General features: G+C 41.0%; 1 long non-coding RNA gene across 1 annotated transcript; it reads left to right on the plus strand.

Moving 5' to 3' along the window:
* The first annotated feature begins 9,498 nt into the window (after window positions 1-9,498).
* LOC131017871 (uncharacterized) lies at window positions 9,499-10,914 on the plus strand. The gene is made up of 3 exons (XR_009099899.1): window positions 9,499-9,961; window positions 10,044-10,100; window positions 10,183-10,914. It is a non-coding gene; the product is annotated as an uncharacterized LOC131017871 (long non-coding RNA).
* The last annotated feature ends 2,024 nt before the right edge of the window (window positions 10,915-12,938 follow it).

Raw genomic sequence — 12,938 nt, forward strand, 5'->3', positions numbered from 1 at the left:
CCATAACGCATTTAGCAATCTTCTTCCTTTCTTCTTTTTGGCAGCAGTGATGAAGGAAGTGTAATGATGGAGAGTACCTCTAGGATTTGCCGTTTTGATGTGTAACCATTGGAAGATTTGGTCACACACCGCCGCAGCTTTCGGGCAATGAAGAAACAGATGTTCCGTCGTCTCCTCTCCAGCGACGCAGGCGTTGCATCCTCTCTCTTCCCAGCTAATTTGAATTTGTCGTCTTCTTAAGTTGTCACATGTAGCCAAACGATTTCTAAGACATCTCCACGCTGTCACCTTGGCTTTGTGCGATGTTGGAGCCTCCCAAACCATAGCCATCTCAGCCGGTTGAGTTTGTTGCGCCTCTCTGGAAGCCGCCACCAAATCATAAGCCGACTTTGTTGAGAATTTACCGTCCGTAGTTGCCCTCCAACTCCATCCATCAGTTAAACCTGTAGAAGGGACAAAAGCAGCAACAAGTCTCAAAAGTTCCTCCACCTGTCCATTCTCTCTTTCCCTCAAATCCCTCCTCCAATTCACCGACCACACCCACTCTTCTCCTTCCCAAAACCCACTCTCTCCGACAAGGGCTTTCTTATTCGAGCACAAGTTATACAATCTCGGGAAAGAGAACTTGAGAGGTTTGTTAACAGCCCACACGTCATCCCAGAACATTGTATTCATCCCATCCCCGAGTCTGTGTTGAAGGTGATCAATGAACCATCTATTGTCTCTTCCTCCCCCTTTCTCCACAATTTTCGCCCACCACCCCAACTGCCCACTTCTTCCCACCATCGAACAATCCCCCTCTTCGCCCCAGACAAGTTCCCCATAAATCGATTTGATCACTCTCGCCCACAAAGCTCCCCCATCCACCAAAAATCTCCAAAGCCATTTAATTAACAGAACATGATTAAACAATTCCACATCCCGAAACCCAAGACCTCCTGTTTTCTTATTGGAACACAAGGAGCTCCATTTAAACCAGGTGATTCTTCTCGACTGGGAGTCTCCACCCCACAGAAATCTGGAGAACAAGGAATTGAGGTTCTTGAGCACCGTCTTGGGAATGAAAGCGTAGGCCAGTTGATATACCGGAATAGATTGAAGCACCGCTTTGACAAGAGTGATCCTCCCTGCCAACGAGAGAGGTCTTTTTCTCCAGCTTGCAATTTTGTTTGAGACTTTATCCACCAAGAACTTCCACTCGCTAACACCATTACGTTGGCCTCCAATTTTGGTTCCCAATTAAAGACACGGGAAGTAACCAATCTTGCAATGGAGAAACGAAGCCCATGTCCTCTCGACTAACACATTCACTCCTACCGTCATCAGGCTGCTCTTCGCGAAGTTGACAGCAAGACCCGAGACAAAATGAAAGAGAAGCAACAGACTTTTCAGTGATTCCACATTACGCTCATCAGCCTCTAAAATAAAGATGGTGTCATCCGCGTACTGGAGGTGTGTAATCGGCACTTCATCCTTACCAATCTTAACAGGAAACAATAACTGTCGTTCCACTGCTCTCTCAACAAGCGCATTCAATCCTTCCGCAACAATGAGGAATAAGAAGGGAGACATCGGGTCACCCTGTCTCAAGCCTCTCTCCATTTTGAAATCTCCCGTTGATGACCCGTTAACAAGGACACTTGCCGTGGCTGACTGTAGACACCCTTGAATCCATTTCCTCCAAATCCCATCGAAGTTCATTCTATCCAGCAAAGTATCCAAAAAATCCCATTGAACTGAGTCGAAAGCTTTGGCAAAGTCAATCTTAAAGAATATCCGGCTTCGTCGCTTCTTTTTTGACTCAACAACAACTTCATTCAAAATGACCGCCCCATCGAGAATGAACCGCCCTTTAACAAAAGCGCTTTGATTATCAGAGATGATCGACCCCATCACCTTCGTCAGTCTCCCCGCCAAGATCTTTGCAATGATTTTATACAAGCTGGTAATGAGCGAGATTGGACGAAATTCGTTCAACGAATCAGCCCCTTCTTTCTTCGGTATTAAAACGATGAAAGAAGCATTACCTCCTTTAGGAATTTTACCGTTCGCGTGGAAGTCCTTCAAGACCTGAAGGATATCCTCCTTAACCACATTCCAAGCCGATCTCCAGAATGAAAAGTTAAAGCCATCAGGTCCTGGACTCTTATCGCCAGAGCAGCTCCAGACCGCTTCTTTAACTTCTTCGGGTTCGAAACCTCTAATCAGCCAATTTCTCTCCTCATCAGAGATTTTCCTTCTCACAAAGTCAATGGGAATAACAGGCATTTGTCTATCTTTCCGCTTGAAAAAGGTTTCAAAATGATTTCTCACCCTAGCTTTTACCTCTTCCGGTTTGGAGATCCATGAGTTATCAATGATCAGTCCGCCTATGTCATTCTTCAACCGCCTCCCTTTAATCGCCTTATGGAAGAAGCCAGAATTCACATCTCCCTCCTTAAGCCATTTCAGTTTAGCCTTCTGTTGTAAAGTCATCTGCTTATGCTTCATCTGAAGGGAAATGAGAGCTTGGAGCTCATTTCTCCTAATAACATCCACTTCGCCTAAACAACTCTGCTCGTCAAGCTCATCTTTCTGTTGTAACTCCTTCTTTAATTCGTGAATTTTAGAATCAATCTCACCAAAGGATGTACGATTCCAAACTTTTAAAGCCTCGCGAAGTTTCTTCAATTTCTCCTTAACCACGAAAAAGCTCCATCCCTGACAGTCAGTCCCCGTCCACACTTTCTTTACAACATCTTCAAACTCCGGGTGATTCGTCCAAGCATTTAGGAACCTAAAAGGTCTTGGTCCCCAATCCTCTGTTCTAGTAGTGAGAACAATTGGGCAGTGATCCGAGATCGAACGCTGAAGACCGCGTGCAGAACTTCCTTCCCAAGTAAGCATCCAAGTTTCGTTAACAAGGAAACGATCGATCTTGCTCTTACATTTGCCATTGGGCTTGTACCAAGTGTACTTTCGACCTTGTGTATGAATTTCCTTCAGATCGTTCCCCCTAATAAAATCCTCGAAAAACCTCGCATCCGACGCTCGAAACGTCTCCCCGCTGCCCACCCTCTCTTCTCTTCTCCTGACTGCGTTAAAATCTCCCAAAATACACACACTTCGATCCGCATTCTGTTCAACAATAGAACCAATTGCATCCCAGAGAATCCTCTTTTCCTTTGATTCAGTTGGCGCATAAACATTGATAATGCAACACAATAGACCGTCCTTCTTGTACCTACCGTTAACAACCACGGCCCCCGGTAAATCCCAAGAACTAGATGCTTCGAACACCTCCCTATTCCATAAACACACAATTCCCCCAGCTCTCCCCTCAGAGTTCCTGATTGCCTTATCTGTGTTATTAAACCCCCACCAAGAATTACCCAAAACATCACTAAAAGTCTCCATTTTTGTCTCTTGTAAACAACAAATATCAATCTTATGCCCTCTTACAAGTTCCATAACATCTCGCTGTTTCGCAATACTCCCCAAGCCCCTAATGTTGTATGACAGTAAATTCATGGACAATTCATCTGACTCCCAGCATTATTGAAGGAAAGGAAGTTACCTTGCATCTCGATTTGGCGCACAATCACCTCTTCTTCAGTCTGACTTGAAAGACCTAACTTCTTCCCAAAGTCCCAGATTTTGTGACCTGAAATTCCCCCCTTCTCTGTCAAAAGCAACCCTTTTTGTCTCTCCCCAATGTCTTCCTCCTCTGCGGCCTCCTCCCCTCTCCCATTTAGTGGTTCTATTTCAGAGATGAAACGCCCCCAATTTTCCTTCTCCCTCACTCTATTCTTCTTTTTCCCTTTACCTTTTTTTCCTTTTGTGCATCTGTGATCAGCCCTTTTGTTGTTGGAAGGCAGCCTAGCTTCCCCTGCTTGGGAGCCCGAAGAATCATCCTTTTCGGTCGTAGACACTCCCTCAGAATGGTTGTTTTCTTCTACAAAAACATTCACGTCGAGACTCTCACTATTAACTTCCAGATCATCAATACCCCCTTGTAGAAGAATGGGTTCCTTTTCTCTCTTTTCTCTCACAGCAGGAACCGTGGGCAAGGAAATAGGTACCTCGCAAAGAGTGGCCTGCTCGGCCCTACAAGAAGACTGGCTTAAAACTGCGGCAGCAATCGTATTCAAAAGCAGTCTCGAGCCTCCCAATGTTTTCTCCTCATGATTGGTAATCTCGACTGACGTATCTGCAACGGTTTGTTGCGAAGGAATCGGAGAGTTCAATTCTTGGAGAACTGAGACGTCTTGCGAAGGAATCGAAGAGTTCAATTCTTGGAGAACCGAAACGTCTCCATCTTCCACACCGATGCCATCCATCATTCCAATGGTAGCGTTAGCCTGATCCATGGATTCCACTCCATCCGACCATCCTGGATCCGATTCCGATTCCGACTCGTCTAAATCCTGTTCTCCGAACAAGGACGAGAGTGGGTTATCCTGAATTTCTTCAATGCGAATTGTGAAACTAGCTCCATCAATGCAGCACTCCACTACTTGCTCAATGGATTTGAGACCTGTAGAGATTTGGATCAAAGCTTCGTCCAATTTCTCTCTTTCTTTCGTGAGTTCGTGAATTTTCAAAACCCGCCCAAATTTTGCCGTCACCGAATCAAAGAAACGAGAGTTCCATGCATGAAGCGGGATCCCAATCCATTTCGTCCAAATAGATCGCTGCTGGTGAACATCCACGAAGTTCCATTTCCTCTTCCAAAGAAACCAGAAGTCACTCCATTCATCTAACTCCGTGAGAACTTCTTGTGTTGGCAGTTCGCAAATACTTCGGATGAGCACCAAACTTCCCCCCATCGTCGAAACTTTCAGTTTCCCGGCACATTCGCTATTGATTTCTTCTTTGATTTCATCCCAGGAGAAATCATCTTTGATGAAACCTGTGAATGTTCCTTCAAGCCACTTTGAATCCTCCTCCGAAGTTTTGAATTGTAGCTTTTCTCTTGTGCTGGGTTCTCCTTCAGATACTCCAGTGAGAACTTCTTTAAAGGAAACTCCCGGCTTCTTCTTTGCAGAATCCAAAAAATGGAAGTAGTCCGGTTTCTTTCCAAAATCTCTTTTAGCGTCGAACCCCTTTTTTTCCTCATCCCTCACCACCCTCTCAAACCTTGGTTTAAAAAATCTAATTTTGTAGCTTCCAATCCAAAGTTGGTTCAACTGTTCAAGCAAACCTTCCGTATCCTCGACACCTTCGAATCGGACAAAGCCGAAAGGCTTCCCTTTTTTATCTCTCTTATTGGGACAGAAAATGTCAGTCGGAACGCGGACAGCACCAAACTTCCTTCTTAAGAAATCAAAGCTGCAATGTTCGGGGATGTTGTTGAAGAAGAAGGTGACTCTCTGTGGTTTAACCTCTCCAGTGGATCGACCAGCACCAGTCCTCCAAGTCTTCGGCTGTCTATGAAAGTTATTGCTCCGTTGATACACCTCATTGCCTTCTGCTCTGGTCCTGTCGTGCCCCCTTCTCCTCACCACCCTCCAAACCTCCTGGCGACTCATGTTCTCCGGTCAATGAAATAGGAAAAAACTCTCCACCGAGCAACTTCAAGTTAATCCACAATTAATTCAACTCAACAGCCACTGGTCAGTTTCAAAGTAATCCACAATTGGAAATATCCATTCCAGAATCATTCATATCCAAGGAAAATAAGTTTGAAGAAGAAGAATCCGTAAACTGCCTCTATTCGAATTGTTGTGAAATCCAAATCCCAAACTCCAATCCATACGCCATTTTCATAGTAGAGACAACAACAGAGCTTTCAACCATTACAAGATAGCTTACATTGGCGTCGGAACTTGGGTACAATGACAGCAGATGACGCCGGTCAGAGCGGGAGGAATCGGCCGAGAGAGACTGCAGGCGTTGAGATAGGTGGCTGGTAGGCGAGATTCAGATTCATAGCAAAGCTTCGTGACTACCGGCGTTGACCGATCTTGCGCAGAGTCGGCGGCTCCGGTGGCTGCGACTGCAGCTACGAGTCTGTCTCCTAAGCGTCGGAGGTCTGCTGGCAACCGGACTGCTGGGTGGCGTAGAAGCGTCGCCGATCGATCTGCTGGGTGGCGCAGGAGTGGCGCCGATCTGCTGCAGCCTCAAATCTGCACGACTGCAGATCTGCCGGAAGCCGATCTGGTGGATGGCGGGCGGAGCTCTGCTGGGAGATAACCGATCTGGTGGATGGCGGAAGAAAGGCGCCGATCTGCTGCGGAGGCGGCCGTTAACGAGGCTGCAAGGGGTGGTCGCGGGGTCACCGGAATAGCTGCGCTGCCGGCGAAGGTTGGCTGCTGCTGCTGGGGACTGGGGGAGGGCGAGCAGCTTGCGGAGTGACAGCGAGGGAAGGTCCAGGCCGTCCGGCGCGAGGGTGGTCGGCGGGTTTGAGTGGGTTCCCGATCTCTTCCGATGGTCCCTCAGCGGCGCAGAGCGTGCAGCGTGCTTTTTGATGGGATATTATCTTTATATGGCTTCTATGTAAGTGTGTTTTGTTCGGACTTGAAAGATAATGATTATGATCTTCAAAAAAATCGACCACACGAAACATTCCAGTTTCTCGACTACTGACTTTCATTTTGGCTTGACAACCAAATCTAGTCTGTGGACGAGCTTTCTTCACATAAATCTCACGCTTGTCATTTGTTTTGTTCCCTTCAGCGCTGCAACAGAAGATCCTGTCAGTTATGGGAATGGACAACAATGATACAAGTTGTAGTGAAATTGGAATCATCATGGGAGTGGAGAGCAATGATGCTAAGTTGTAGTGAAAGTGGATTCATCATCACAAATTTACAAATACGTGGCCAAAGATAAGTAGTTAAAAAGTCAAACCATTTAGTTAATGGATCAAAAGAAATTAACCCACTAATAATGATTTAACGTACCTAATAATAATAATAATAATAATAATAATAATAATAATAATAATAATAATAATAATCTTCTAATATGTTGATCATCGTTCAAACTCTTCCAATATTGCACAAAAATAGCTTTTCTTTTCTACTTTTTTTTTCTCCAACTTCATCGACATTGAACTCTTCAATTCCTGAACCCAAACTACATCTAATTGTGTATATTACTATTAAAGTACAAATAATCTAAAAATATGAATAACTAAAATATACACATTAATCAAATCCCCAATTTGATGAAACTGAATTCCAATTTCATCAATTCAATCTCAAATTGCCATTCGAATTGGGGATCTCAAGATTGAATTCCCAATTTTATCACTTCGAATTGGGATTTCATGATCTAATCCCCAATTCCGATTTCATCAATTCAATTTCAAATTAGCTAATTGAGTCGAAGATTTCAAGATTGAAACACCAATTGATGAAATTGAATTGGAGATTTGAAGATATATTGAATCCCAATTTGATAAAGTTAAATTCCGATTTCATCAATTCAATCCAAAACTAGCCAGTTGAGTTGGAGATTTCAAAATTGAAGGGAGTGTATTTTATATTTTCAAGCTACATACTTACCAAGCTTGTTTATAAGCTCGTCAAGTTCAGGCTTGACTTGTTCACATAACTACCTCTTATTGATAAAAATTGATTTATTTACAAGTTTATTTATGAGTCTGCCCGAACCCATGAAACTAAAATTTCTATAATAACTAGTACGCTCGTCAATGCGATGCACGGGCGGCATAAAAACTAAACGATATTTCAAATAAATAAATATAAATATTAAACAATATTAAAATATAGCAAATGTATTTAAAAAAAAGATAAGACACGCCAAGTACTTAACGAATAATGTGAAACTTAATTTATTTTTCAACTTTGTATTTTTAATACTTGAAATAACAATTAAAATTTATTAATTATTAATGATCAGTGTAAGTATATAAACTCATCAAATATCAAAAGCAAGTATAAATGATAATTGGTACTCCATTGCAAAAATAATCATGCCACTCCACATATGAGGGAGGATTCAGTTTGGAAATGTCCATGCATTCCTATGCTAATGGTAAATTAAATTTCATAGCAAGATTAAATATATATGCCCTACTAGAACTAGAATTGAGAAAATTTTAAAATCGAATTTGTAGCAAACAACAGGATTTGGATTTGCAGCATAAGATAGAAGTGAGATATATGTACGTACCTAGCCGTTGTGAATGAGGAGAAATTCAAAAACATGGAAGGTGTTTTCAAGTAGAGAGTAAACAAGATCAAGGGGAGTGCAAAGGATCCGGTCATCATCTCGCTTGGAACTTGAAAATGTAGAGGTGCAGCAAGTTGGAGGTGCTTCTATCAGAGATCCAAGTAGCAAGCCAGAAGTTGTTGGTGTTGGGAACGTAGACGGCAACGAACTCGGACCAATGAAACACATCAAGGGCCACAAGTCTGGATTCACGGTCAGTACGTAGGATAGATTTTGCCCCGAGGCATGTAGAAAAGAATCCGGTTATTGGGTGGGTCCGGACTCTTCCTCTCTAGGAAGATGATTCTTGATAAAATCGAACCAGTCTAGACCTAGATTTTCATCTTCGGCATATCGGTCAAAGCGGTTGTCACCACTTTGATCAGCTTTGGCCACGCACAGCTTGGAGTTGATACCTACCCTCCCCCAAGTCCGCAGCTTCGGATAGCAATTCTTCTCTACTTTTCCACCTTGTTTCAGATCCACCTTATGGAATTCTAACCACAACTTACGCTTCTCATCACCCACTCCCAACCCATCTCGGGACGCTCTCAAAATTAGAATCGTCTCCATTAATTCTTCAAAGCCCTAATTTCTTCTTCTAGGTTTACTTGTTTTATAAGGGGAGAAGATATAATATAATATGGGCCACCCAAATAACTATAATCACTTTTCACAATTTGGACTCGGGTTGGTTGATTCTAAATGGCCCACTCCTCTATTTTCAAAAATAATAATAAATGCACAATTAATTATACCCTTGTAATTCCAAACTTGAATTGTTAATAAAAAAAATTCATATGAATAATCATATTCATAGCCTCCCATTTATCTAATATAGCCCCTCTAATTTCTATTGTGTAACCGTAGTTCTTTGAAGAACTGGTAAAAGCAGAGGCGAAGCTAGAGGGGGGACAGGGGGTCACTGAATATTAATGGGCTAGTGTCGAGCCTTATCAGATTTCGTGTCGTGTTCGTGTCATGTTGGACATTATTATCTCAATATGTAAATACATGCATGACATCAAATGCTCATATCACATACAATTGATACAAATTTAATAGTTTTATATGATAATTTATTTGATATATATTTTTCACATTGCACAAATATTAATTACTAATTTAATTTTCTAACTTCCCATGGGAGAAATTCTATAGGGAACAAAAAATGCAGAAAGGACGTAGCTAGGAATATTTTTGCCAACTGTATAAGAACTCTTTATTTGTTTTGATAAAATAAATGGGTTTGTTTGTTATACTCACCAATTTTTTACAATATAGAAAAATTAGAATTCCCTAAATGTAAATTTTGTTAGGTGACTAACAACAGAACAGAAAGGATGACGAGTTAGGCCTCTATTTTCACCAAATATGTAACAATAATTCCCCTCCCGCTGAGGAATAGAAGCAAATACAGCAAATTTATCACACAACATTTCCCTTTAAATACCTCTCATTTGCACACCACACACACTCAAACACACTTCCTCTTCTTCATCTCTCTCTCTCCCTATAAAGAGGGCTCCTTCTTAGCATATTAATTCTTGCTCCTCCAAGATTTCTCTCTTTCTCAATATCCCTCGTTTCCTCAAGCCCTCTAATCCGACGTGGGGATTTTTCGTTCCTCGCGATGGGGATCGGATGCTCATGGTGGACACTTACGCGACGTGGTGGCAAAAGCAGTTGCTGCAGGGTTCAGCATTTGCGGATCGTTGATCAAAGAGGTCTCCCTAATCGCCAAGAATCCAAACTTCTACGCTTGGATTCTGGGTGTTACTTGGGCCTTTTTATCTAACAGGTATATATATATACTAATTGAATGTCTATATGTTATAGTTACTATATATGTATGTTTAATTAATTATATATGTCACGTGCAGATGGCATGGAAGGATCCATTCTGATCTTGTCTAGAGCTGGTACTCGCACGGCCATGGGTGAGACTCTGACTGAACATCAAATTAAATAAATCTATAAATATATATAATGAATTAATACATAGTAACATATATGGTGCAGGGTTGTTCATGGCGTCTCAAGATAAAGTGTTAGCACTGCCGCAAGCCATCAACTCCTTAATCTTTGCCACGAATATCACATAAGAAGTCGCCGCCGACGAAGCGGAGCTCGACCGCCTTGGAGTTGAACTTGATGAATTTGAGGGCGTCGAAGTGGGTGGCATATGAGTGCAAGTAATCCAAGATTTCTTGGTAGGAAGGGAATTTCACGTTGTCCCTTTGAGTCCACGGAAAATCCAGTCGATGTGCGAGAACCCGGACAGCCTCCATGCCGTGTAGCACATCGACCGGATTCTAAACCACCAAGTCTTGGTCCGGGGGAGGAAGGCGGCAGCATGCTGGAGGTCGAGCATCTCGCCACGGAGCTTCTCTTTGTTGGCGTTGAAGAGGTCCTGGGTAAGGATGGTCTAGGTGATGGCCATGCCGACGTTGCCTACGCCCACGACGGTTATCTTGGTGCTGCGTTTGGTAGGCCAGCGATGTGTGTGAAGAGTTTTTTTGGTGAGGCCGAGGCCGCCGGGACCCAAGGAGGAGGTGCTCTTATATATGCATTGCTAGGAATGAAGTTTTGTGTTTTAATTGGGAGATAAGAATTTGAGAGTGCTAATTAGCTAGCATGCCCTTTCATTAGACCCAAGGGGCAATGGCCTAGGGGGCCCAAAATATGTAATGTCCAATGCTATTATTGACCCTATTATAAAAAATAAAAAGAAATAAATAAAAATTATCCATACTACTTTTCCTAAGCCCAACTTACGTCTCTAATCCCTCTCTTAATTCCCAGATGGGATCCTCTGTCCCATTATTGTGTGTGTACCATTGTGTACTACTCTTAATTTATCTATTTTATAATTATTTTTTATAAGAATAAAAAATAGGGAAAATTGCACTTAAATACACAAACTTTGCCAAAAATCCATATTTGACGCGAAGTTAGGATTTTACATTTTAATACACCAACTTTCGGTGTTGTCCAAATTTGACACGACTTAATTCTTAAAAATTCAAAAAACAACCTCTTTTTGTAAATAATTATACAAAGACCCACTTATGTTATAATTTGGGACATTTAAACAAAAACAAGATATTTCCTTATGATGTTTTCTTTTAAACTATTTTAGGCGCGGATCAAAGATTAAAAGAAAACATTATTTTGTTTTGATTTAAATGTCCCAAATAATAACATAAGTGGGGGCTTTGTATAATTATTTACAAAAAGGGGTTGTTTTTTGAATTTTTAAGAATTAAGTCGTGTCAAATTAGGACAACAACGAAAGTTGGTGTATTAAAATGTAAAATCCTAACTTCGCGTCAAATATGGATTTTTGGCAAAGTTTGTGTATTTTCACGCAATTATCCCTAAAAAATATTATTATAGTATGAACTCTAATTAATATTTATCACTAAAAATTGAAATTTTAAAAAATTATATACCCTAACTTTGAATTAATGAACCCAAATAATCAATTATTAATTCAAATAAATATAAAAAAATTATTATAAACCCTAATTGGATGAGTGAACCCTTGTTAATTATCTTTTTATAATATTAAAACATAATAAATTAAAAATGAAAAAAATATAATTAAAAATTATAATAAATTAAAAGTGGTACACCATGGTATGCACAAAATAGTGGAACAGAGGATCCCATGTGATTAATTCCTTTTTCTCTCCCAATTCCCAGCAAACTAACGTCTCTAATCTCTCTCTCTCTCTTAATTCTTTTTTCTTTTCCAATTCCCAACAAACTACTCTCTCTCTCTTATATGTTTCAAGATAGGTTGAATCAATTAATCATTTTATACATTGAACATGAGGTATTAGAAAAGTTTGACCTTGAGGAAATTATTTGATTCTCAAAATGCTAGGAGATCTAAATTATTTTTATAATTATTTGATCATTGTTTTCTAATTTATTCCACTTTATAGTTAATGTTAGCTACAACTTCTCGAAACCTTCATCTTTTAGGGGGGCCTTTTTTTCCTTTTCGCCTAGGGCCCCCGGAATGTCAGGGCCGGCCAAGACCCGAATCCAACAAAACGTTACCCGGTTTATATACAAATGGATTGAGGGTTTTCTGAAGCTTTCACTTTTATTTCTCAAGCTCACGCGTTTTTTGATGACGAGGTGAAGTGCTCTCTCGTCTCTTCTCCCTCATGTTTCTCTCGCCGCGTCCCTCTCACATCCGGCGACCTCTGGGTCGCACTTCAAAAAAAAAATGAAATTAACTACGGAAAATTTTGTAGCTAAACCGTAGCCAAAAACGATTAACTACAGCAATTTCAAAATCCACGACGGAATGACAAGAATCGCCATATGCTTGGTTGTACTGTTCACATACGACGGTTTAATGACGGAAAATACCAAAGCCATAAACATACTCCCTCCGTCCACAAATTAATGCCCTACTTGGGTCCTGGCACGGAGACTAAGAAAGCTGAAAAAGGTGATGTGGATGAAATATAAGGGTAGTTGACTAAAGTGATAAAGTAGTTGACTAAAGTGATAAAGTGATAAAGTGTAGTAAATATAGAATATAAAAGTGAAAAATGTGTTTGAAGGTGGGTCTATTAGTGGCAAAGGGTAGTAAATATAGAAAAAGTAGGAGAGTAAAAGTGTACAAAAAGCAAAACAGGGCATTAATTTGTGGACAGTTTTTTAAAGCCAAACAGGGCATTAAATTGTGGACGGAGGGAGTATTTTATTTTCATATTTTTTACTTAACCGTCATAAATTCGTAGCCATGAAGATAT

The sequence above is a fragment of the Salvia miltiorrhiza genome, chromosome 3, assembly GCF_028751815.1.
Source record: "Salvia miltiorrhiza cultivar Shanhuang (shh) chromosome 3, IMPLAD_Smil_shh, whole genome shotgun sequence".
NCBI classification, from domain to species: Eukaryota; Viridiplantae; Streptophyta; class Magnoliopsida; order Lamiales; family Lamiaceae; genus Salvia; species Salvia miltiorrhiza.